Source organism: Saccopteryx leptura, chromosome 7 (genome assembly GCF_036850995.1).
Source record: "Saccopteryx leptura isolate mSacLep1 chromosome 7, mSacLep1_pri_phased_curated, whole genome shotgun sequence".
NCBI classification, from domain to species: domain Eukaryota; kingdom Metazoa; phylum Chordata; class Mammalia; order Chiroptera; family Emballonuridae; genus Saccopteryx; species Saccopteryx leptura.
This window is the reverse complement of record NC_089509.1, coordinates 60,650,783-60,678,484: the sequence shown is the minus strand read 5'-3', so window position 1 is coordinate 60,678,484 and position 27,702 is coordinate 60,650,783. Positions and strand designations below refer to the sequence as shown.

The window sequence follows — 27,702 nt, the reverse complement described above, 5'->3', positions numbered from 1 at the left end:
AAGACTTGCTGTGAGTGCTAGAAAAACATGGCTGCAAATCTATTGACACTTCTGCTAATAAGAAGTGGGATTGTGTCCCTTTTCTTTGAATCTGGTGGTGAGGAGGGGATTGTCACTACTTTGACTAAGAGAGTATGACAGAAGCGGCCCCATGTGACTGCCAAGGCTGGGTCACAAAAGGCTATGCTTCTGCCCTGTTCATTAGGAGCACTTGCTTTCGGAGACGTGAGGCACCAGGAAGCCCAGCTTGGGGCTGCAGAGGCCACGCTAAGTGCTCTGTGGGCGGTCTTGGCTACTGTCCTAGCCCTCCCAGCCTTGCCTGAGACAGGACTGAGGAAAGCATCTTGGAAGTGGGTCCTCCAGCCCTAGTGTGCTAGCTCCCAGGTTAGCGATGATCTCAGCTAAGACCGCAGACACAGTGAAACAGAGAAGAGATGTCTCCACTGTAACATTTTAAAACTCCTGACCCACATAATCCATGAGGAAAGGGAAATCGTTGCTTTACGCAGCTCAATTTTGGGGTTCTTGTTTACGTAAGCAATAGACAACTGGAGCACTCGCCCAGCAAGGTTGCCTGGCTTTTTATCTTGGGTAGGTACTGTATAACCCATGTTTATAAGATCTTGACTGTAAGAATCACCTGGTCGCATCAACATATGTCACATTACTGCTAGTTTTTTTCCATATAAGATAAACATGGGAGATTAGAGAACCAGTTAACAGATATTTATTGAACTGAGACCCATGGTGAAAGGCAGCAAACCAAATTCTTCTGCAGTCTTAGAGTTTGTTTGGAAGGGTGTGTTACTGTTATTTTTCATATTGCAGTAACTGTGTCACCACCTCTAAAGTAGGAATAACAGTTTTCTCAATGATTATGAATTAATGCATTAAAAAGCACATAGGTGTTTTTTTAAATACTTCTGATACATGTAACACTTAATGTAATAATTGTTTTAGATGACTAGATAATGCTAATAGTTCATGCTATTAAGAGCATTAACAAAACAATATGAACATATACAAGAACATTAGGCTGTTAGCGCCTGAAGTAGTACTTTCCATTTGGAAAATGAAAGTCTTTTTATGAACAGATAATTCAGTCTGAATTTTGAAAATCAGGGTGTGGCAGACCACAGGGCGGATCTCTTCTGGGAGGCTGTGTGGAAAAATCGTTATTCTTTTCAATGCTGCCTTTATCCATCCCAGCAACGCTGAATGCCAGCACCCTGTCAGTCAAAAGTCATGTTCCTGGGTCAGGGGAGCGAATCCACAGCACATGTGACACCGATCAATTAGGCCATCTCTGTACCCAGAAGTTTGCCATGGTGTTGGTTTCATCCAAGTTGTGTGGTAATGACACCTGAGTTCTCGAGGCATTTCTCACTGCCCACCCTTCAGAAGAGAGCCCAGGGGCATGTTGACCAGAACAAGGATCCCTTGCACAGACAGGTATGACTGACTGAGGATAGATTGGGTGCTTTCTATCTTGTTAAAAATATTGTCAGGAGGTGTGCTATTTATGTTTACTCCTAAACGGAAAACTGAAAAGCTAAAGAGAGTTTATACTTTTTGAGAACAGTTGGGATGGCATTGTGTTTCAGTGAGAGTAGGAAGTCCAGGAAACACCTCAGTGTACAGAAGTTTGTAGGAGGAGAGACAAAGGGAGTTTTATATTCAGTTTTGTCCTTACAATCTATAAATTACTAGACAGGTTAATTTAGAATCCAAATCAGCTTTTTTTTTTTATTTTGAAGCTCTTATATTTTATGCTTACACAGAGCAGACCATTTATAAAACTGGTGAACTGGGCTGTGAATTTGAGAATGAGGGATTCTTCTGGTCTTTGTTGTTGGGAGGCAGTAAACTTTCATTCATTCAGCAGACACCTGCAAGGTACCAAGGTCCTTTCACCCTCCCAGAAGGAGATAGGCCTGTGGAGGCCGGGTGGAGTAGACCACTGGTGCGATGGAGTGAGGGGGCGTGGCTCTACCTGGCAGGGTCCGGAAGGAAAAGACTGACCCTTGAAACAAGGCCCAGATTGCACTGCAGGAGACAAACCACTTCTCTCAGAGGTGCTGATTGTCTAAAGTGTCAATTTTTACTTTAGAGATATACTGAGATGGAAAGAAATTTGTTTTCTATGCATTTTTAAAGGGATGATAAAGCAGCTATGGTGTGGGCGGGGTTGTTCTAGAAGCATATTCTCATGTGTGAAGATACTCATCTCTGGGTGTGCCTACCCACTCTACTTTTCCTTTAAAAGGGCCAATAATTCTCCAAACTTCCTGTTTCCCTTAGAGAGACACAAAGCTGTCATGGGTGCTGGACGATAATAGGGTTCTGGCCCCCCCCCCCAAATCTGCCTCAAATCTTTACTTCATCAACTTAGTAGAAGGAGAACACAGGGATGGGACTGCCCAGAGGGGAATGGTGGTTTATAGCTGAGCCTTAAAGTCACTGCAACAGCACAATTTCTGAGCTGCTGTTCTCAGGACAGGAGGAACCAAGTCGAGATAAAGACTGATCTGGTCCAGTGCAATTGTAAAGTTAGGGCCCATAGTGTGGCCAAGGTAGAAATTGCATCCATTCAGAATTACTCTTGATCGCTATTTTCTTGATTGATCTCCAGATGAAGTGCTGGCTGCCATTTATGGGCCCTGGCATTTGAAAAAATATGTGATTTTAAAGACTGAAATCACAGCTGGTGTGGTATGCTGGTGAGATTTCTCTGTCATCTCAGGATACTCTGGGGGCACACTCATTGTGCAGAATGGTAGGTGAAATTGCTGTCACTTTAAATTATTTTCTATCCCTCTTTCTTCTTCAAGCATAAAGAGTTGGATTTCTGTAAGTAAAATAAGCCTGTTACACAACTGAATAGATGGGAAATGGAATCGCAGATTGTGTCGGTCCACAGTGTACACAGTTTGGTTGGGGGCTCCTAGATTTTTTTTTTTTAACAATTTGGACAGTACAAGGCAGTTCATTGTTAACAACAAACCAGGATGGTTGTAGTGTTGCTTTGCTTTGTTTGATTTTGGTTTTATAACCTTATACTCTTTTCTTTAATCAAGCTATATGAATTTTTAAGCTGAATTTATTCATTTAGTTATACATTTAGTATCTTACTACTTGTCACAACTTACCTTCCCCCTGTATATTCCTTATTGTTTAGGAAAGTTTCACACCTATAAAATCTAGTTACTAAAAAATTCATCATGCTTTGATGAATATTGTAGTTCATGGTGGTAATTTTCTAAAAGGGGGGAATATAATTCATTAAAAACAAAAACTACAATCAGCTCATTGTAATATTTCATTAACTCTTATTCTACCTCTACTTCTATTGCAACCATTAATGAGCCACAGTGCCTCAAGGTTAAAATGAAGTTGATATAAAATTTTCAGGAAGCATTATTTCAATAAACACACTTATGTTACTAGGTACAGGCATGTTTGATTATTTTTGTACATAAATTTGTCCTTGAAAGTTAATTAGTGGAGATTATGTTGCTTTCAATGCTGTAAGTATGTCACTGAAAGATATGCAACAGTGATTTAGTAAATAGCTCCTAGTCTTATTCTAGGTACCTCCCAGAGCACCAAATTTATTTCTAGAAGTTGCTTGAAGGCAAAGAAAATAATGGATGCTAATATACAAAATGTAGTGTTCCCATTCAGAAGGACTGTGTGTAATTAATACAGTCTTGAGAAATATTTATCTTTTGAAAGTTTACCTCATTTACAGAATCATATAATTCAACCTGACTATAGTAACTTCAAAATCCAAATTGTCATCCAGAAGATGTGTGATAAACACATCTGGTTCAGTTTGATATTGCTCAGCTAGACACGATCCACACTCTAATTGTAACCTGAATTAATCCTGAGACTCCCACATGGTCCAGATTCTGCTTGAAGTCTCATTCAAAGAAAACATTGGAAAGTCAAAAAGCCTTGAAGAACAACGTATCTCTTTAATCAAACTTTTTCTAAAAGCATTCATACCATATAAACAGCTTCTCCAAAATTCTATATAGACATCTATTCCTCTACCTACACTCATGGCCACTGCTAAACTCCTCTTTGTCTTTCTCATTCACAGAGTTTTTCACTGGCCATGAAGCATTCCTCATTCAAAAAAAAATAATGAAGGTATAATTCACATTCCATTTTCCTCTTTATTTTTGATCAGACACAAATACATCCAACTCTTCCAAATTTAGAAGCATAAATTCTATCTCACCTCCAGGTTCAAAGTACCCATTTGGATTTCCTGTTCTACTTCCGGGATTGACTGTGCCTCTCTAGGATGACTGAAAGACTTGCAGCTCCACTTACTCTGATTCTTGAATAGCCTTTATTTCCTGCTGGCACAACACCCACAGAAATAAAGCTTGTTGCTTGACTGTGACTTCTTGCAAGAAATTCTAATAATAGAACTCCTCATAATAGTATTTCCACCTACTAGTAGTAGCAATAGCCACCATTTATGCACTGCCTTGGCTAAGCTCTTGGAATGCACCATCACAAAGTTAGGCCCATGTTACAAATGAGAAAACTGGGACACAAAAGAATAAAGCAATTTACTGCAAATAGTAAGTAATGCATTTAGGATTTGAACTCAAATTGTTTGATGCCAGAAACCTTCCTTTTAGGGGTGACATGGCTTGTTTACCAATTCTACCCTATTCTGTGTGTTCTTAACTGTGGAAGGTAGGGATGCATCTGAGTAGAAAGACTGTGCAAATATAGGCAGTTAACTAGGTGTTTTCTTGGTTTCATGTTATATATGTGTGTATATATGTGTATATATGTGTGTGTGAGGAAAACATAAACCCTGAATCAGAGCCACAGATCTGCATGTTCTCTCTTGGCACCCTTGGTACACTTTTGAATTATTTACATTGACTTATGTTCTTCTGTTCTCTATCCAACCTAACAGAAAGGAGCAATAAATGTGTGAGAGCATCTTGGTTCCTAGTACTGACTACCACCTCTGGAGTTCTGTATTCATGAGGCATCTTAAAACTCAAATTGGGTGAATGGCAAAGCTTTCTTTGTGTCCCTAGCCAGTCTTTTTTTGTGAACAAGGAAATTTTCCATATCCTTTCAGTGTTTTGATCAACAACAAAGATGAGTGAGGGACCTAATTATTTGGAATTCAACTGCATAATATTGAGAAGGGCCAGTTTGGTTGGCGTCAGGCCCTGTAGTATGTCAAAGAAGAATGACTCTGCTAGGACTCTGGCTTTGAAGATGGCTGGCCAGAAGGCTTGATAGTTCTGGCTTAGATGACATTACAGTGGCCTAAACAAATGTATCAGAATGCAGTGCATCAGCGAGGGAACTTTCTTGACCTTTCATCCTCCCTTTAGCTGCTTCAAGGGCTCAAAAAGTGGTGCATGATGTCTTTTTGCATGATTGCTAATGAGAAAAGGCTTTGACATGACATAATGCTCCAGAAATCCCCCAGGATCAGTATAGAAACAATCACTCTGGGGTCTGACTGCACTGTTTGACCTACATTGTGAAGCATTGACTGCCAAGGGTGGGCCTCACTAGAGTTTCTCTCTGTACAACGTGCATATGATGTGCATGGGTTTAAGATTCTTTGGGAGACAGAACAACAAGGAGACAGTTTTGCTGTACACTGGAAATGACACCAGACTTTTAGTCAGAAGCTTGAGGTTTAAATCCCCATTCTATTACTTCCTTACTTTGAACAATCTCTTCAACTCTTGGAATCTAGGTAATTCTTCCCTTTTATATTCTGAGAATAATTAAAAATAATATTTAACTCATGCTTGACCAGGCAGTGGTGCAGTGGATAGAGCGTCGGACTGGGACACAGAGGACCCAGGTTCAAAACTCTAAGGTCACAGGCTTACATGCAGGCTCATCCAGCTTGAGCATGGGCTCATCTGGCTTGAGTGCAAGGTCACTGGCTTGAGCATGGGATCAAAGACATGACCCCATGGTCGCTAGCTTGAGCCCAAAGGTTGCTGGCTTGAAGCTCAAGGTCGCTGGCTTGAGCCCAAGATTGCTGGCTTGAGCAAGGGGTCACTCGCTCTGCTGCAGCCCCCCCTCCCCAGTCAAGGCACATATGAGAAAGCAACCAGTGGACAACTAAGATGCTGCAACGAAGAATTGATGCTTCTCATCTCTCCCTTCCTGTCTGTCTGTCCCTATTTGTTGTCCCTGTCTCTGTCTCTGTCACTCACATACAATAATAATAATATTTGATAAAATGTTTATGTGACTAAATTAATTTTTTTAAATGTTATGTTAGAACAGAAAGAATCCTGTAAGATAGTGTATCAATTCTTTTTTTGTGATCCAAACCAGGATCTTAGTCCAGTAAATTGAAAGTAACTGGCAGATTTTCAAACAGTTGCTATACTTTTATCCTTATTATCTCCTTTCCACTATCCTGGGATGCTCCTTGAAAAATTAAATATGGAATTTTAATGTAAATCTTCATTCAAGTACATACACAAATGCAAACACACACCAATAATACCTGCATAGGTATTTTATGGCCAGAATTTCTCCCATCGCTATGCACTTATATCAAAGCTTTAGAGAACTGGACGTTATCTCATTTTTCAGGCAAAAAAAAAAAATGTGTGGATTCTTGTTGATTCCTGTGCTTTCATAACTAGACATTAGGAAGCTCAGCATTCTAGCCTCTGAGCAAGTCTAGCAACATTATTTTCTCATTTGAATTCCTCAACTTTTAGAGTATATGTTTATATTCTAATGATGTTACAGTTAAGCTCTTACCTAATTCTAGAATAGACTCCTCAGCTGATGAGGATTTCTAGTGACTGGAAGTCAGATAGCAGGAAAGCCACCTGCCAGCCTCCCTTCTGCAGATACTTCTATAGATCTCCCGAGTGCCTTCATGTCTCAGAGTCCAACATCTGCAAAAGCATCCCCAGGATGTTCCTAGCTATCTCCCAGCCACTGGGTTCTTGGCTGTCTCTTACCTATACCTACTCACATGATTTGTGAGAGCTTTAGTCCTCCTCATAGGAAGGGGGGGGGGGATGAATAGAGACTTGGAAGCATATTCTTTTAGAAGGGTTTCTGATGCCTGTGTAATGTCATCCCCTCACACACAATTTATTATTGATTTATTATTGTTATTAACATGAATCTACCATTAAATTTCCCAAAACAATGGACTGATCTTACCAATTATCAGGGTTCTACTATGTAGTTCTCTGATATTAATCAAGAAAGGTCATGTGTATGTGATATTATAAAAAAAAGTATAGGTAGTATTTCTAAACCATTAAATATTAAGACATGTACATAGCTGGGGTAGAGGGTACTATAATAATAAAAGCATGGTCAATCAGTAAAAGTCAAGAAAAAGGGAAAAAACAAGAAGCAAACAATATAATGGAATATTATTCCTATCATAAAATGGCAGGAATAAGATAAACATATAACAATGAATGTGACTAGGTTGAATTCCTCTAATAAAATCATTGACTCTCAGATTGATTAAAAAGATAAGCTATCTTCAGGAGTCATATGTGTACCAAAATTACACGAGAAGAAAAGGGATAGCTTGGTAAGTGCAAACTATCAAAACAAAAATAGGGATAATAATATTAATATTAAAAAGCGTAGGATTAATTGTAAAAAGAAATATTAAATAAGATATAAGAGAATAAGGTCAGACAAGAAGATTCAATAATCATGAACTTTCATGCATTGAACATCTTAGCTGGATTAGATAAAGCAAAATTTGTTAAAAACACAAGTAAAATAATACAAATAAAACATAAATAAGTAATTTAAAAACACAAAGTTTTCCATAATCATAGTGGAAGATTTCAACAAAATGTTTTCAGAATTTGATCAAGTAGACAAAAATAAGTAGGAAGAGAAGATTTGAGTAACATCATTTTTGTTATTAACCTAACCTAAGAAATAGGAAGTACACCCAATTTTTTAAAAGACCATGGAGCATTTACCAAATTGGTGAACACTAGACCACAAAGAAACTTTACAATTAACTAAAAAGTAGACATACTGGATACATATGATAATAACATGGCATTGATAATTAAGAGAAGATGGCCCCTACCCCAAGCACTTAGAAACTAAATATGACCATTTTAAGTAATTCTTGGGTCAAACAGGAAATCACTATGGAAACTTTAGACTATTTAAAAATTAACAATGAGAATACAATGCATTGGAATGTGTGGGGTAGGACTAAAAATGTACTTAGATAAAAAGTTTAAGGTTTTTATTTAAAAGGACTGAAAATAAAATCAGTCTGTAATTTAAGAAGCTAATAAATGAAAACCAAAATAAAACAAGACAAAGTAGAGGTAGGGACATAATAAAGATAAATTATTTACTTTTATTAGGTAAATTACAATGTTTTTCTAATAAATGAGGAAAAACAGATAGGCATAAGACAAAAGTGCCGGGTTTATGAGAGAACTGCTGGGAAGAGTTAATGGGATAAAACAAACTACCCCTGCCTTTAATTGCCGCTTAGGTTTGGGTGAGGTGAAAAGCATGTGTAGAAAATAATTAGAAAGCAGGACTATGTTCATTAAAGTGGCTGTTTATGAGTTATAAGTGGTAAACCTATCGACCACAAAAAAGTAGCATTAGCCTGACCAGACGGTGGCGCAGTGGATACAGCGTCGGACTGGGATGTTGAGGACCCAGGTTCGAGACCCCAAGGTCACCAGTTGAGCACGGGCTCATCTGGTTTGAGCAAAAGCTCACCAGCTTGGGCCCAAGGTCGCTGGCTCAAGCAAGGGGTTACTCGGTCTGCTGAAGGCCCGCGATCAAGGCACATATGAGAAAGCAATCAATGAACAACTAAGGCAGGGGTCCCCAAACTACGGCCCATGGGCCGCATGCGGCCCCCTGAGGCCATTTAGTCGGCCCCTGCCGCACTTCCGGAAGGGGCACCTCTTTCATTGGTGGTCAGCTAATGCATCCTGTGCTCCTGGAGTACTGTAGGTGGCGGCGTTGCTCACATACAGTACTACTTCCGGTGACGCGGGACGCATGCCTCACGGCTCCGGAAGCACGTCATATCACTTCTTACGGCTAGCAGTGACAAATATGGAACCAGACACTGACCATCTCATTAGCCAAAAGCAGGCCCATAGTTCCCATTGAAATACTGGTCAGAAAAAAAAAAAAAAAAAGAAATACTGGTCAGTTTTTGATTTAAATTTACTTGTTCTTTATTTTAAATATTGTATTTGTTCCCGTTTTGTTTTTTTACTTTAAAATAAGATATGTGCAGTGTGCTTAGGGATTTGTTCGTAGTTTTTTTTATAGTCTGGCCCTCCAACAGTCTGACAGACAGTGAACTGGCCCCCTGTGTAAAAAGTTTGGGGAACCCTGAACTAAGGTGTTGCAATGCGCAACGAAAAACTAATGATTGATGCTTCTCCTCTCTCCGTTCCTGTCTGTCTGTCCCTGTCTATCCCTCTCTCTGACTCTCTCTCTCTGTCTCTGTAAAAAAAAAAAAAAGTAGCATTAGTTTCTGCACCTATGGTGTGGGGCAGAGCTGTGCTTCGTGTTGGCTTCAAACTTGTCAAGGGGCCCTGGAGAGGATATTTAGCCTCTCTAATTTGGTTACCTTTTCTGTGCAGTGGTGATCACAGTACCTACCTCACGGGATTACAGTGAGAATTAAAAGTATGTATGTAAAGCATTTAGCTCACTGCTTGACATGTAGTAAGGGCCTGGTCAAAGTCAGTGCAGTGTCTCCTTCCAATCTCTTCCGATGTTGGTGAGATGCTTAGGGTGCTATCAGTAGCTTAGCACATTTTACACAGAAGTGAGACAGAAAATATTGTTGAGAGATTCCAAGTTCTGCCTACCTGGATGAAAAGTTTGGGCATTATGTCTGTGACTGTGAAATACACCTGTGGTGACTGGCTGAACAAGACTCTATTAAAAGAAAATTTCAATAAAACATGATGCCGCCCAAGCAGCAGTGGTTCGTGAGCTGGAGAGAAGACCCTGGCCACAGAGAAAGGCGTGGCTGGTTCTGCCAATCTGCGGGCAGTTGATGTCCCTAAGTAGGAAAGGCAGAATTGAGGAGTCCTTCCTGATCTGTAAAAGCTTTTACTCTTCGTTAGCAGGAGTGAAAGATCGTTCTCGCAACGTCTGTGTCAGCGTTAGGCTCCTCGGGCATGATGATGGATTCATGAGATCTTAAAAGGTAAACATAAAAGAAGTCAGATACTGAACACAGAAAAAAATGAAGAGAATTTTAACACCCCATCTTTTATCTATATTTAGGGCTTGAAGATTTGTGGTAAAGATAGAATATGTCTAGGAATAGTTTAAAATTATAGGTTTCAATGTCTGTAGATGCTACCATCAAACCACTTTAGTCAAAATATGTGTTCAGTGAAAGTAGTTGATTTATGTCACTGGTCCAATCAAGAACTAATTGACTACTTTCTCCATTCCCAAGACACCATCAACTATAAGGTGTGCCATCACATTAATGACATATAGAACGGTGAAAAAAAGACATGATTTTAAATGTACACTTTGAATCCAGGAATGTTAAAATATGAAGGGAAAAAACACAACCAAAAATACCACACATGTTTGAATTAAGGAAATACAGTAGTTTGGTATTTTCTTTCTGGTAGAAGCTAGCACTAATTTTATGAAAGCAATATTTTTATCTTTAATCAGTACATTGGCAGAACTAATGAAAATTAAAGGCAATGAACAATTTCTCAGGCTCATAGATTTATTTTCTTTCATTCCCTTGTGAAGACAGAAAAATCATGGGCTGTTGGGGTGGTACTATGCACTATGGGCCTGGAGCATCTTGTGGTGTCAGAAAATAAGGAAGTGCCCCAAAACAAAACAAAACAAAAAACCAAAAAACAAAGTTGATAGAAATATGTCAAAGAAGCCCAGGAACCAACTGAGAGAGCTCCCAATGGCCAAAGGTGAAACAATTTGAACAATAAAATAAATATATTGGCCCTGGCCGGTTGGCTCGGTGGTAGAGCGTCGGCCTGGCGTGCAGAAGTCCCGGGTTCGATTCCTGGCCAGGGCACACAGGAGAGGCGCCCATCTGCTTCTCCACCCCTCCCCCTCTCCTTCCTCTCTGTCTCTCTCTTCCCCTCCCGCAGCCGAGGCTCCACTGGAGCAAAGATGGCCCAGGCGCTGGGGATGGCTCCTCGGCCTCTGCCCCAGGCGCAACAAAGCGACGCCCCGGAGGGGCAGAGCATCGCCCCCTGGTGGGTGTGCTGGGTGGATCCCGGTCGGGCGCATGCAAGAGTCTGTCTGACTGTCCCCGTTTCTGGCTTCAGAAAAATACAGAATAAATAAATAAATAAATAAATAAATAAATAAATAAATAAATAAAGTGTTGAATTATTACCCAAAGTATAAAAGAAATATCTAAGAGGCCATACTGATATAAATAAAAGATTGAATAAATTAATAAGTAGGTGAAAAGACAGGTCTTCCAGAAGATTTCCAAATAATTTGCATGGATACTCTGCCCTCCAGGTTTTCCTTCTAAAGTGCACAGTGTAGAAGGGGGTGGAAGACAACTTTCCGAGGAGAAACCTGACATGCACTGACTCAGGTGACCAAGGCCAACACCCACAGTATTCACTCATGTTGGCATTGCACATGCTTGATATGATGTCATTAAAATGGCACTTTACCTCCAGAGTCTTACTGCAGATCACCCATAACTCCAGTCTTATCAGAAGACAAATCCTAATGTGGGACATTCTGCAAAATGCCTGACCAGTACCCAAACTGTCAAGGTGATCAAAAAGAAAGTCTCTGGAGTGCAGAGGTTGCCGGTTTGATTCCTTGGTCAGGGCACATACAGAAGCAGCTTGATGTTCCTGTCTCTCTCTCTCTCAAAATAAAAAAAGGAAATTCTAAGAAAACTATCACAATCAAAAGAAACCTAAGGAGAAATGATGACTAAATGTAATATGATGTCCTGGATGGGATCCTAGAACAGAAAAAAGACATTAGGGAAAAATCTAAACCATGAGCTTTTAGTTCATAATAATGTATCAATATTGGTTTATTAATTGTTACCCAAATATCATTCTAAAGAAATAAAGTTTGTTAAAAAATTTTTAAGGCTCTGGCTGGTTGGCTCAGTGGTAGAGTTTCGGCCCTGCATGTGGATGTCCCGTTTTGATTCAAGGCACACAGGAGAAATGCCCATCTGCTCCCCCCCCCTGCACTTCTCTCTCTTTCTTTCTCTCTATCTCTCTCTCTCTCTCCTGCAGCCATGGCTCAATTGGAGCAAGTTGGCCCCGGGCGCTGAGGATGACTCCATGGCTTCTGCCTCAGGCACTAAAAAGAGCTTGGTTGAGCAACACTTCAGATAGGCAGAGCATCGCCCCCTAGTGGGCTTGCCAGGGGGGGTCCCAGTCGAGGCACATGTGGGAGTCTGTCTCTGCCTCCCCTCCTCTCACTGAATTAAAAAACATTTTTTTTAAAATGCCTAATGGGGGAAAAAATTCATGGACAGGATGCCAGGTTAGGGATTTCAAAGGAAAATTATAAAGCATTTTTTTAAAAACCTTTAAAAATTCCACATAAGCCCTGGTTGGATAGCTCGGTTGGTTAGAGCATTGTCCTGAGTGTGGAGGTTGCCGGTTTGATCTCGGTCAGGGCACATACAGGAACAGATTGATGTTCCTATCTCGCTCTCACTCTCTCCTTCCTCTCTCTCTAAAAATCAATAAAATAAATATTTAAAAAAAAATTCCACATAGAGCATGGCTAAGTAGAACATATGTAACTGCTTGATTGGAAAGTGGAACTGGCAGCTGAACCCAGTACGTGACACTACTAAATGCATTCAAATGGAGTCGTTATTATTTATCATCTATGTAGTATTTTGTTTTTTCAAAATGGTAAAGTTTTACCGCTTCTCAGCCTTTTGGCTAAGATCAAGTGTAGTATCAAGATGGCAAAGTTTTACAATTACTCCTATTTTAAAGCTAAGGCTGTGCTTATATGTGTTTTGACTCAACTGGTTAATCTAACTGTACCCTTGAATCAGAAAACCAGCCATCAGTTGTCAGAAAGGTAAAGCAGTAATATATGGTTTCAGAGCCAGAAATGCAAATCATGGGTGTGACTTCAGGGTTCTACTGTTGTCCAAAGTTCTGACTCTCAGGACTCATTTTCTTAGTCTATGTTCTCACATAGAAAACTTCATTGGGGAATTATAGGGCGATATTTTCAAGGCTTGGAACATTGAGCTTGTGTACAGTTACCATTCTAAAAACAAACAAAAAAAGCCCTTTAAAAGCTTTTTTTTTTTAAATTATACCAGGGTGGCCAAATAGAAGCAATTGTGAGGATCCTGCACTGAGTCAAGTTGTACAAATTGCAGGATGTTCCTTTCTGTCCCAAGCACCATTTCACTCCCACACACCAGCTCCGGCATCCACCGTTCCGGTATGTTTGGGCCTCCAGAGAGCTAGAGGAATTTTGCCAGGGAAGAGGAAGGCACTGACCACAAGAACAAGAAAGCTAGAAATGGCGCCCCTGGACCTCTTGCTTGGTCCCCTCTCAGCTTTTCTCTAGTCTCCGCCTTATTGGAGACACCGACAGGCACAGCCAGGCACTTCCCCCAGGTGCTCTCCACAGGCCAGCATCCGGACCCCTGCGGCCAGGGCTCACACGCCACTAGGAACCACCACCATCCCACAGGAATGAGATGTCCATGTCAGCTCTTTAAGGGGAAACCAAAAGGCTGGCATATTTTGGAGACCAGCAGAAGGGAAATGTCTGCCAGTTGTTTAGCCCCGGGAGACAGAGTGTATTGTGACTTTGCTGAGCCAAGAATTAGGGCACACTGTCTGAGAGCCAGACTGAATAGACTGGATGTGAACTTGAGCCTGTCCCTGGAAATTCAGGGTGTTGCTACAGAATCCAGAAATGTGAGCTGAGCCCTGGGTGTGCTCCTCTGTGGTGGCGCTCTCCAGAGAGCAGCCAGGGGACATCCGGGGCGCAGTGCCACGGCCACCCTTCCTCAGCGGTCTGAGGGCGGCAGCACCAGGCCTGGCCTAATGACAGGAGAGCACCCAGCCCTGCTAAGACGGTCCGCCCCTTCCCAGCTGCCTTCCCAGCCTCAAGAAGGGGTACCCTGGAGCTCAAGAATCTCTCTCTTTCCCCCCTCACCCTCCTTGCGGTGTCAGAAGTGCCAGGAGACCAGACATTACCCTCCCTGCCTCTCTCCCAGGCTCAGCTCCTTAGCGATGCCTAAAAATCACCTCTGGGTGGACAACCATTTCTTTAGACATGGTTTACCCCAGTGTGAAGCAAGCGGTGAGAGGATCTTATCACATGGCTCTGACCACTGGGAGAGGCGAGTCAAAGAAGGTGCAGTGAGGAAGTACACTGTCACATGCACCACTTACAGGAAACAGGCTAGAAGATAGCAGGGGAACTCACTGGAGAACTTGGTCGTTTTCAGCGGATTAGAACAAAGCAGGTTAGTGCTTCTCCCCCCTCCCCTCAAAATCTTTCATAGCCACTCTATAAAATACCTAACTGGTTCTCTTTCCTTAAACTGTCTTTGACTATTTTTGTAATATGAGGTAATTGTTCTGGCTTTGAATGTAAGAGCCAGGGCATAGCTGGTAACCACACGTTGTTAGAGGAACACACATCCAGCCATTATTGTGAAAATGAAATTAGACTCTCTTGCTTCCCTGTTTAGAACATCTGTGTCTTTAAAACAAGCCTTCCGATGTGCATTAAATAACATTTCATCGAATTCAACTACGCCTCTCCTCGTGTTCACCTATTAGCATAAATCTGAAATTGGACAAGTCAGCTTGTGTTTGCAGGTAGACACAGGGTGTTCAAAGAGCAATGGAAAATACAGGAATATTGTGGGTAAAAACGTGCTGCAAGGCTGTCTGCAAAGGTTTGTTGTTTTTAGATACTTTTCATCTGGTTAAAAAAAAGTCTTTTGGCTTATTTCCTGTAAAAATAACTTCTCATATTTTTATAAATTTTTAAGTTCCCCTTTTGACTTTTTCTGCCCTCTTTCTTCCTTTTTTTTTTCCTTTCCTTCTTTCACTGACATAAAGTGGGGTAGAGAAGAGGTAGGGGTAGCTGGAATGTGAGATGAGGAAGTCCCCTGGAGTTTGAGAAGGAGCTCAGGCTGGGCTCGGAGCTGTGCTGTGCGGGCCCACAGGAGCCCCGGGGTCTGACCCTCACTAGAGCTGCATCTTCAGCACGGGCTTCCTATATAAAAGGAGATTAAAGAGTCTGGAGAACCGGAGACACAGTTAAAAGGTTGGAAATTAGAGTCCAGAAACAGCTGAAGGACCCAGGATTATTCTTCCTGTGGCCACGAGGAACCATTTAATACAAGAACGTCAAGTCAATAAAAGGTCCCTGCTGCTTTCAGAGCTCTGTGAAGTAGGAAAATGTCAAACCTGAGTTAGAAGAAGGAAGTTACTACATTCTTGAACTGGTATTAAAGACCAGGACAAGTTAGCAAGAGAGTTTGCCGAGTTCTTTTCTGGGCATTTTTGAAACATAGTCAGTTTCTTTCTTCTATGCCTTTGTGAATGTGTTGACCGAGGACGGAAGAGCGATGAAGAGAAGAGACAAGGGCGGGTAGCTTCTTGTTTCATCTCTTCACTCGGTGTCTGTACTTCACGGTGTCTGTACTGAAAAACAAAACAACTAGGGGTGAGGAGTGAGCGGACGCACATGTTGTTTATACCCTAGTCATGAGAATAACCAGGTCAGTGATGAAAGAAAAATCATTGTTTATTTTGCCCTCAGATTGCCACATTTTTTTATTTTTTTTACTACCACGTTGTGCAAGAAAATGGTCCGGAAGCTGACAGAATACGGGAGGATTCTAAGCTGGGGAACTCAGCCCCAGTGGCTTCAGACATCCTGCCCTGGCTGTGACACAGGCAGCCCATGGTCCCCTGGAGGGTCGAGGGGTGGAGGGGAGGTTGGAATTTGGGGTGTTTGGAGCCCTTTGCACAAGGACCTGCCTGGGGGAAGCACAGGGGAACTGCAGTGGCGGGTCTCTTGCGCAGGGCACCGGAATGCCCCTGAGCGCCCCCAGGGCGCACAACTCCCAGTGGCTGGTCATCCCTGGAAGGACCTCCTCTTTTGGTTTTCTTTCACTTTCTGCATTGGTCCTAAAGCTTCGTTATTAGGGGACTTGTATTTTGCTCATCTTCTGCCTAGAGTCCAAAAGGACTTTCTATTTTGTTAAAATACTTTCCAGATGGACCTGACTTTTTTGGTAATGCATCCTTCCAAAAACTGTTTGCCTTTCTTCTGGGAGCATCTGTTTTCTCCTGCCATTTCTCACCCCCTTCTCTAGCTCCCCCCTTCTCTATGTTCCTTTGTGTTTGAGATGCAAGAAAAAAGTTTCGTAGAGTGTCATTATTATGCAATGCCTCTGATTCCCAAACCTGGAGGTGCTTCTGGAAAAAAAAGAAAAGAGAAAAACAGGGAATGGCAGAGGTGGTAGATTATGTTGGATGATGGAGAGGAGCTGGAATATTAATCTGGCCTGTAATTTTTAGACAGGAATTACTTTCAAATTGAACACTGAGTTCAGTTTTAAAGTCGAAAGTAGAAAGAGATAAACAGTCACCTTTTAGCTGGAAACAAATGGTGAATTTTATAGGGAGGGATTGCGTGGGCATGTTACTGAATTCTCTAAGCAGAAAGAAGGGGGCTGACTTCACAAATCCCTCTTCTCCTGGACCTGATATGTAGGCAGGCCTCTTCTCCCCAGAGCCCCAGAGTCAGCATCCACCAGTGTCCAGGTGGCCTGGGTTTCTGGGAGCTGGAATGGTGATCTATACAGAACAGTCATGCTAGGAGGGGAAAAGAAAGTTCAACCCTGATGAGTGCAACCTTTACAATCAAATTCATCTTAGGTCATCTTTTTGAGTTGGCATCAGCAAGTCCGGAGGCCTAGCTCCGTGGGCTTCTCAGAAGTTCGTGGGCATGTGGAAGGTATTACTGTTGTCCTCACCATTATACTGGGAAATACTGAGAGTCAGTTTGAGTTTTTTAAGTTGTGATAAAATACACATAACATAAATTTTATCTTGTGTAGTTCAGTAGGGTTAAATATATTTATATTTACATTGTTGTACAACCAATCTCCAAAACTTCTTTATCTGGCAAAATGGAAACTCTATAGCCATTCAACAACCCTCCCTTTCCACCTCCACCAGCCACGCTCTACTTTTTATTTATGAATTTAACTACTCTAAGTACCTCATATTAGTGGAATCATACAGGGTGGGCACAAGTAGATTTACAGTTGTGATCACACAAAACACAGAGGTTATTCTTGTGTCATTATTTATTAATTATTGTATTTTTTATACAAAATAACCGTAAATCTACTTTTTCATCTGAATAACTATAAACTTACTTTTACATCCCCAGCAACAGTGTACAAGGGCTCCAGTTTCTCCACATCCTCGCCAACACTGGTTAGTTGTTTGTTTTTTCATAGCAGCCATCCTAATGGTTATAAGATGGTATCTCATTTTGGTTTGCATTTCCCTAACAATTGGTGATGTTGGGTACCTTTTTATATGCTTGTTGACCATTTGTATATCTTCTTTGGAGAAATGTCTGTTCAAGTCTCCTGCCTGTTTTTTAATGAAGCTATTTTTTTGTTGTTGTTGTTGTTGAGTTGCAGGAGTTACTTTATTCTAGATATTGGGAAATGATAAACTTTTTAAAAGTATTGTACGTTCAGGTTCTAATGTTCATTTCACATCATCTGCTATGAACCAGTCACCTCCTGTGATTTATAGCCTTGGCGAAGAATATGAGTTTCAATATGATTTTTTTAACAATATATTTTTATCTTGACTTGGAAATGCTACACAAAATCTCAGTCATTTTCAGCTTATAAGCAGTTCAGTGTTCAAGTGCCTACAAGGGTGAAGGGAAGGAAAAGAAAGGGAAGAGGCTAGCTCGGGGTAATGCTTTTTATTCCTTCTACAATTTACATTATACTTTTCTGGTTGCGTAACTTCAGGAAAAAGCCTTACCCTAGACTCTGTTGGTTAAAGCCAGACTCCATGCAAGAATAAACATACTTTCTGAGAATCATCCAGTAATTATGTCTTCTCATACCACCCTCCCTCCAAACCCACAGACTTGAAGGTAACTCAGATCATAAGATCATTATCATTTTCCTTTGTAAATGCCTCAAATAAAATATTATATAAATATTTTGCTTCAGAGTAGTAAGAGGCAGAGAACTTGGGCTGTTGTCCCAGAAAGAGAAGCAAGAACAGTGTGACTGCTCTGGAGGTGTGGGCACGGTCTTTGTCGGGGGAAGAAGTGATGGAAGTTGAACACAGTGCAGTGTGGTTCTCCTGTTGCTGGAGGTGCTGTCTTCCGAATAAAACATTGTTAATGCTCATTTATACTCATTAATGCTCGGTTACACTTCCAGGGAAGTATGGCCTTATGCCTTGTTGGTTTCTCACTCTGCCATTTCAATTTCCCTCCATTTCTTCAGAAATTTGTTTGTTGTTTTCAAAAAAAAAATGTTATTTCTAAAAAATAAAAGCTTCTTTGTGTTCCCCCACACACACACACACACAAAAGGGGGCCTCCGAAAATGACGAGAACAGTTGCATTTATTTGCTCGTTTGTTTTTTTCAGGAAAGGGCAGAGAAAAGCTTTTCCTTGAAAAGAATAAACTGGGAAAAGACAAGTACTTAAAGTGGAACCCTGTTATGGTGCAACAAACTGAATTTAAGAGGCATTGGCTTATGTGACATCCCATGGCAGTCCCACCAGGAAGTAGTCATACACCATGAACATTGTAATTTCTCAATACTAATTAGAAATTATATATTGAGACTGTCTGACTAACTAGCTACTTACCAGGGTGTCTGTTTTGATACTTTCTGATGAATTTGGCTTCTTTTCTACTTTTGTTTGTATCTGGATTTTAATGTCATAATTAAAGTTCACTAGTATTGGTTTATAGTCCTGTGTAGCTTAAAAAACAAGTATTTTTTCCATATTAGGATACATGGCTGCACACACACATGCATGCATGCACACACAAATATATATATATACATCTTTTAATAGGGGAAAATTCTATAAGGCATATATCTCCTCAGTTGAAGCTCTGATATCTTAGAATCTACCATTATTTGAAATATGCTGCTAACTTCAGACTAGAAGGTATTATATCTATTATACATATAGATTCATTTGGAGGGTTTGTCTCTGAATTGCTATTCTTTTAGTAAATCATTGATTTATTAAATGATGATTTGGAGTATCTTGTTGGTTTCCAGGACAGCTATGGAAAGATTTGGTCTTTTTTTTTTTTTTTGTATTTTTTTTTCTGAAGCTGGAAACGGGGAGAGACAGTCAGACAGACTCCCGCATGCGCCCGACCGGGATCCACCTGGCATGCCCACCAGGGGTGACGCTCTGCCCACCAGGGGACGATGCTCTGCCCCTCCGGGGCGTCGCTCTGCCGCCACCAGAGCCACTCTAGCGCCTGGGGCAGAGGCCAAGGAGCCATCCCCAGCGCCTGGGCCATCTTTGCTCCAATGGAGCCTTGGCTGTGGGAGGGGAAGAGAGAGAGAGAGAAAGGAGGGGGGGCGGTGGAGAAGCAAATGGGCGCTTCTCCTATGTGCCCTGGCAGGGAATCGAACCCGGGTCCCCCGCACGCCAGACCGACGCTCTACCGCTGAGCCAAACGGCCAGGGCCAGATTTGGTCTTTTTTAAAGGCTTTAGAGACCAGTAGAAACATCCTGACTCCTAAAAAGTGGGTGTGGGACCAAGAGAGGGGCTCCCAGCATCTCAGCAGCTTGCTACACAGAAGGCTGCATGGAGACAACTGTGAAAGGGTTAACACGCCAACTTCGCCTTCTTGCCGCCCTGGGCCTTAGCAAAGTCCAGTTCCAGAAGTCATTTAACTGTGTGAACATTCTTGATTAACTGCCACCAGGGCTTTGCCTGAAACCTCTTTCAAAGGAAACAACATGTGCCTTCACTTTTTCTCTCCTTCCCTCTGTCTCTTCTTTCTCTTCTTTCTGCTATTTTGTGCCCATCACCTCATGAAAATATGGACCAGAACTCACCCACATGGACAGCGTGCTTCCTCTGCCAACTTTGTCTCGAAGCTTTTTATTCTTCTTCTCCTGAGCATTAAATAACCTTTCTTGCAAAACAGGGACAAATCAAGGCCAATGAGCATAATCGCCAGTATAAAAATGTTTAAGAGGTTTTGTATAGGAAAAATAATTTTGGGGGGGAAGCCGATGTTGTAAGATAGATCTTGATGAGGTGGATATTTTACTTTTTAAAACTTCTTTTATGGATTCATAAGGCGGTAGCAGAAGAAAAAAGGGATTGAAAATGCCAGAGGATAATTTGATGTAAAAGACAAAAATGTTAGGTTATTCAAAAACTATTTTTTTCTCCTACTTTGCTGCCAGGAACATCTGGCTTTGGGAAAAAATTCAGGAAAAAGACTCTCAGATGCTGTTGTCATTATTTAAAACTTAAAGAGGTAGATAAAAAATAGAGTGCTAGATTTTTAGAAATAGAAGGGACCTTCAAGGGCTCAATCCCTTTGTTTTTAGACTTGGAAACTGAGGCTCAGAAAGGTTAGGGGATTTTTATCTTGATCAAAATAACTAATTAGTGAGAGTAGTGGGTATAGACCAGGGCTTCTAACTCCAGCACAGGTCACCAGCTACAATGTTGAGGTGTCCCAAGGACTTGGAATTTGGATATAATTGCCCCTCACGTGTCTACAGCAGCTAGATCCATTCCTAATGGGAGTAGACCAAGAGACTAAGGAGTTTATGAACTCTGAAACTCCAGCTAAGTGACCTTTACTCAATTCCCAGAAGACAGCACAGCAATGTGGATATAATACAGGGGTGGGCAAAAGTAGGCTTATAGTTGTTATTTGGAAAACAATACAATATTAATAAATGATACTACAAGAATAAACTCTGTCTGGCATACTCACAACTGTAAACCTACTTTTGCCCCACCCCCGTATTAAAAGTAGACAACCAGTCCATCCTGCCTGGAAAAAGTTTGTGTGCAGTGCATGGTGACAGCCACATGGAGCAAAGAAGAGGTCAGCTCAGAAAGGAAAACTTCCCAGTGGCTGCCCAAGATTGGCCCGAAAGAGGGACTGTGAATTTTGTGGACATGGATATGGATTGAGAGGGGTTGTCCATTGTAAAGTGTGGAGAAGATCAGGGATCATCATGGTCGAGATTAAATAGTCCTCAAGAGGCCTGTCCACCCATAGCTATTATTCCAAGATCCATGAACCACTTTCTGAACACCAAATCAGCTTCCTGGTTATCATTATCTCAGAAGAGTATATTCTGGACAATGGACATGTTCACTAGTAAGAAATGACATTGGCCCTGGTCACTGGCTCAATTGTAGAGCATTGACCCAGAGTGTAGATGTCCTGGATTTGATTACCAGTCAGGGCACACAGGAGAAGGAACCATATGCTTCTCTACCTCTCCGCCTCCCCTTCTCTCTCACTCTCTCTCTTCCTCTACCACAGCCATGGCTCGATTGGTTTGAGCACATTAGCTGGGGCATTGAAGGTGCTTCTGTGGAGCTTCCGCCTCAGGCACTAAAAATAGCTCAGTTGCGAGCATGGCCCCTGAAGGGCAGAGCATTAGCCATGGATGGTGCTTGCCAGGTGGGTCCCAGACCAGGGGTATGTGGGAGTTTGTTTATCTCCCCTCCTCTCACTTGGAAAAATAAAAAAAATTTTTTTTTAAGAAAGAAATGACATCATTTGTGAATTTTCATGTGCCCAGTAGCCTCTTGTGAATTTGTAATGTGGCTCAATCATTCTGAGTCTGATCCCTCTGACTCTCAGATAAAAGGGAGATTTTAGGGGCTCTATGACAAAGTCCCCCTGCTGGAAGTGAGGTGATCTATTCCTCCCTGGTAATGCTACTCTTAGGGGGTCTTTTCTGGACAAACAGCGGCCTCTTCTCAATGTCAGTCCTACCTCTTTGTCACTCCTCTTTATAATACCACAGCATTATAAAAAGAAAAATGACAGAATATATGGGTCCTACTACTGAACATTATAAAGAAATTTTTGGACAATGGATGTTTTATATGAGGGTTTTTTTAAATTTTCCTTTAATTCAAAAATATTTATTGAGTACCTTCCATGTGGATCTTACATTTTAGTTGGAGGACCTGGACAATAGCTATAAACTAAATAAAATAGTATGTCATGTAGAATATTACAAGGTGAGAAAGTAGGAACTGTTAAAAGAAGCCCAACCAGGTAAGGAGGAGCAGGAGTACAGTAGTGGGTGTACAGACTCAAGTCGGGTTGGCCCTGGCCGGTTGGCTTAGTGGTAGAGCGTCGGCCTGGCGTGGCGTGCGGGGGACCAAGGTTCAATTCCCGGCCAGGGCACATAGGAGAAGTGCCCATTTGCTTCTCCACCCCCCCCCCTCCTTCCTCTCTGTCTCTCTCTTCCCCTCCCGCAGCCAAGGCTCCATTGGAGCAAAGATGGCCCAGGCGCTGGGGATGGCTCCTTGGCCTCTGCCCCAGGCGCTAGAATGGCTCTGGTCACCACGGCAGAGCAATGCCCGGGAGGGGTAGAGCATCGCCCCCTGGTCGGCAGAGCGTCGCCCCTGGTGGGCGTGCCGGGTGGATCCCGGTCGAGCGCATGCGGGAGTCTGTCTGTCTCTCCCCGTTTCTAGCTTCAGAAAAATACAAAAAAATTAATTAATTAATTAATTAATTAATTAAAAAGTCGGGTTGTCTGGGTGACCCTCATGGAGAGGGTGGCATTTGAGTGAAGGCTTGGAAAAGTTGAGAGAATTCTTCCCGCAGATGCCCAGGGGAAACACAAGAGCCTTGAGCAGGAGCATGCCTGGCACAATCAAGGATTAACAAGGAGCCAGCGTGAGCAGGACAGACAACGGGAGGAGACGAGATCCTGGAGGCCTCATAGGCCACTGTAGGACTCTGGCTTTCACTCAGAGTGAGAGGGAGCTTTGGGAGAACAGTGAGCAAAGGAGAGAGGATGACCTGGCTTTCCATTTTAAAGGATTTGCCTGACCAGGCGGTGGCGCAGTGAATAGAGTGTCGGACTGGGATGCCGAGGACCCAGGTTCGAGACCCCGAGGTCACCAGCTTGAACATGGGCTCATCTGGTTTGAGCAAAAGCTCACCAACTTGGACCCAAGGTCACTGGCTTGAGCAAGGGGTTACTCGGTCTGCTGAAGGCCCACGGTCAAGGCACATATGAGAAAGCAATCAATGAACAACTAAGGTGTCGCAATGTGCAACGAAAAACTAATGATTGATGCTTCTCATCTCTCCATTCCTGTCTGTCTGTCCCTGTCTATCTCTCTCTTTGACTCTCTCTGTCTCTTAAAAAAAAATTTTTTTTAAAGGATTCATCTGGCTATTGTGTTGAGAATAAACAGTATGAGAGAAAGAGGAGAGACTAGTTAGGAGGCTACTGCAGTCCTCTGGTGAGACAGGATGGTGCTTGGACCAGGTGGCAGCACTAGAGGTGGGGAGGGGTAAACAGTCTGGTTATTTTGAAGGTAAATCAACAAAATTAACTGTTGGCTTAAATGATGATAAATGGAAGAGGGGATTCAAGGAAGATTTCAAGGATTTTGGCCTAGGCAAAGGAAAAATGGAAATGCCATCAAACTGAGATGGGGAGGGCTGTAAGTAGAGTGAGTAGGAATGGAGGTGAGATATGTGGAGTTTAATTTGGGTTATATTGAGTCTGAAGTGTCTGTTACATCACGTGAAAATATTGAGTAGGCAGTTGCATATACATGTCTAAACATAGGAGTTAGACTCCTAGAAATTAGTCTTTGTTAATGATCCTTTTTTATTATTATTATTATTAAGTAAGAGGCGGGAGGCAGGGAGGCAGAGACAGACTCTTGCATGCGCCCCAACCGAAGTCCAACTGGCAAGCCCCCTACAGGGTGATTCTCTGCCCATCTGGGGCCACTGCTCCGTTTGGCAACAGAGCTATTTCAGTGCTTGAGGCAAGGCCATGGAGCCATCTTTAGTGCCCGGGGCCAAGTTGCTGGAACCATTGGAGCCTTGTCTGTAGGAGGGGTGGGAGGAGAAAGAGAGTAAGGGAGGGGAGGGTGAAGGTAAGGGGTGGAGAAGCAGATGGCTGCTTCTCTGTGTATGTACCCTGACCAAGAGTCAAACCCAGGACTTCCACACGCCTGGCCGACACTCTACCGCTGAGCCAGCCGGCCAGGGCCTAATGATCTTAATAGTTTAAAATTATTCCTGAATACATCTGTAGCTTGTAAAACTCCTACAAAAAATGTGGAATGGGACTCTGCATAGGGACTTTTTAACTGATTGATTTCTGGGACTGAAATCAGAAAGACATTGTTCACTTGGGTAAACAAGAGTAGAAGGGTTAGGGCTTCTGTGTCAGGCCTTGCCTTTCTCTGCTTAAACCCCAGTGACTCCATGATTCTTATTGTAAGAAAGAAAACTATGTTTAGCAAAGTGGGTAAAAGTAAGGTTTATTTTTTTGAAATACTCAATATCTAACAAATCAAGCTTATTTTTGCATACATGTCAGGGCAGTTGAAAAAAATATTATGAAGTTTTCATCTTTTCATGTGTATGTAAATATCAATATTATCATAATAATTGAAGTTGGATTTATTGTCATTGAAACAGATTTTAGCTAGTTATAAAAATATTAATGAGCCTGACCGGCTGTCGTGCAGTGGATAGAGCATCGGACTGGGATGCGGAGGACCCAGGTTTGAGACCCCAAGGTCACCAGCTTGAACACAGGCTCATCTGGTTTGAGCAAAGCTCACTAGCTTGGACCCAATGTCGCTAGCTTGAGCAAGGGGTTTCTCAGTCTGCTGTAGCCCCACGGTCAAGGCACATATGAGAAAGCAATCAATGAACAACTAAAGTGCCACAATGAAAAACTGATAATTGATGCTTCTCATCTTTCTCCATTCCTGTCTGTCTGTCCCTATCTATCCCTCTCTCTGTCTCTATAAAGGAAAAAAAAATTAATGAATTAATCTATGCTGGCTACTTTCTCAGGGAAAAGAAGGTATGTAATCATTCAAGAGGAAGGACTCTAAGTTCGTTTGGATTGGCTCTAAGTCTGTGCAAAACATAACTTTTGATCTCTAAGTTCACTTTTTGTCTACTTTTAAATTAGCATAAGTAAACAAAGGGATCTATTTTTAGAATACCCAAATTGGGACACTGGAATAACACCAGCAGTTCCTGCTCCAAACAGAGACTAAAAGTTTTCATTCTCAATCTTACGTTCAGTTTATAAGAACAGCATCTAGGCACCTGCCTAGAGAAAGTGAAAGGGTCATTATAAGCTGAACTCCACTAATCCTGATTTATTAGTGCCAAACACTTGCCTTTTGCAGCTGTGGAAACAGTTTTCAAAGTTGATTTCTTTCTGAGTTCACTAGCAGTACTACATGGTGTTGTTGTTTTTTAATGGAATCTTTCACCGTAAATGCCCACACATGGTGGATTCTGGGGGTATGTGAGAAGTTCCTGTGCTCATCCACAAAGCATTAAACTGATTTTTAGATAGTGCAAATCAAGATATGCTGAGTCTTTTTTTTTTTAATTTAGAAAATTAATTTTTTTTTTTTTTGTATTTCTCTGAAGCTGGAAACGGGGAGGCAGACAGACTCCTGCATGTGCCCAACCGGGATCCACCTGGCACGCCCACCAGGGGGCGATGCTCTGCCCATCTTGGGGCGTCACTCTGCCGCAATCAGAGCCATTCTAGCGCCTGAGGCGGAGGCCACAGAGCCATCCTCAGCGCCCGGGCAAACGCTGCTCCAATGGAGCCTTGGCTGCGGGAGGGGAAGAGAGAGACAGAGAGGAAGGAGAGGGGGAGGGGTGGAGAAGCAAATGAGCGCTTCTTCTGTGTGCCCAGGCCGGGAATCGAACCCAGGACTCCCACACGCCAGGCCGATGCTCTACCACTGAGCCAACCAGCCAGGGCCTAGAAAATTAAATTTAACAGGGTGACATTAATCAATAAGAGTACATACATTTCAGGTAAATGTTTCTATAGCATTTGTACTGTTGATTATGTTGTATACTCATCATCCAAAGTCAAATCATTTTCTGTCACCATATATATGCCTCTGTTTACCCCCTCCCTCACTGCCCCTCCCCCTGGTAACCACTTCACTTTTATCTATGCCCATGAGTCTCAGTTCTATATCCCACCTATATGTGAAATCATACAGTTCTTAGCTTTTTCTGATTCACTTATTTCACTCAGTATAATGTCTCAAGGTCCATCCATATTGTTGTAAATGTCAATGTGTCATCATTTCTTATGGCTGAGTAGTATTCCACTGTATATATGTATCACATCTTCTTTATCCAATCCTCTATTGAGGGACACTTTGGTTGTTTCCATGTCTTAGCCACTATGAATAATGCTGTAATGAACTGTAATGGCTATTTTAACTATGTTGATTACTCCAATACATGAACATGTAATACTTTTCCATTTCTTTTGTCTTTTTAAATTTCTTTCAATAATGCTTTGTGTAGGTATTTTTGTTGTTGTTGTTGTTGCAATTGTAAAAGGAATTGTTTTTCTTAGTTTATTTTCTAAAGTTTTTTCTTTGGCGTAAAGGACTTTTGCATATTGATTTTGTATCCTGTGGCTTTACTGTATTGGTTTATTGTTTCTAATAGTTTTTTGATGGAGTCTTTGGCATTTTCTATATACAGAATCATGTCATCTGCAAAAAGTGATACCTTTACTTCTTCTTTCCTGATATGGATGCCTTTTATTTCTTTCTCTTGCCTTATTGCTCTGGCTAAAACTTCCAGAACTATGTTGAGTAAGAGTGGAGAGAGTGAGCATCTCTCCTTGTTCCTGATTTTTGAGGAAAAGCCTTCATTTTTTTCATCATTTAGTATGATATTAGTTGATAGTTTGTCATAAATAGCCTTTATTATGTTAAGGTACTTTCCTTCTATTTCGATTTTATTGAGTGTTTTAAACATAAAGGGATGATGTACCTTATTGAATGCCTTTTCTGCATCTATTGATAGGATCACATAATTTTTGTTCTTTGTTTCCTTGATGTGGTTTATTACATTGATCGGTTTATGAATGTTGAACCATCATTGTGCTCCTGGAATAAATATCACTTGATCAAGGTGTATTTTTTTTAATGTGTTATTGTATTCAATTTGCTAGTATTTTGTTTAGGATTTTTGCATCTGTATTCATTAACGATATTGGTCTGTAGTTTTCTTTTTTTGTGTTGTCTTTACTAGGTTTTGGTATGAGGGTTATGTTGGCTTCATAAAATGTGTTAGGCATTATTGCTTCTTCTATATTTTGGAAGACCTTGAGAAGGATAGGTACCAAACCTTCTTTGAATGTTTAGTAGAATTCAGTAGTGTAGCCATTTGGTCCTGGACTTTTATTTTGGGGGAGGTTTTTGATAGTTGTTTCTATTTCCTCCTTGCTTATAGGTCTATTTAGGTTTCCATTTCTTTGTGACTCAGTCTAGGAAGATTGTATAGTTCTAGGAATTTACCCATTTCCTATAGGTTGTTGAATTTGTTGACATATAATCTTTCATAGTACTCT

General features: G+C 41.6%; 1 protein-coding gene and 1 non-coding gene across 5 annotated transcripts in view; both read left to right on the top strand.

The window, feature by feature from the left end:
• WIPF1 (WAS/WASL interacting protein family member 1) overlaps positions 1–27,702 on the top strand; it is a 134,336-nt gene that overhangs the window by 31,172 nt on the left and 75,462 nt on the right. Inside the window, exon 1 of one of the 4 annotated variants that reach the window (XM_066345165.1) lies at positions 14,395–14,515. The exons of 2 other annotated variants lie outside the window; for them this stretch is intronic. The gene's annotated coding sequence lies outside the window, so the exon portion shown is untranslated. Of the gene's footprint in view, positions 1–14,394; positions 14,516–27,702 lie in introns of those variants that run through there. One more of the 4 variants, XM_066345164.1, reaches the window with a different exon arrangement.
• Positions 12,937–13,118, top strand: LOC136379156 (U2 spliceosomal RNA). Its single transcript, XR_010746675.1, has one exon. It is a non-coding gene; the product is annotated as a U2 spliceosomal RNA (small nuclear RNA).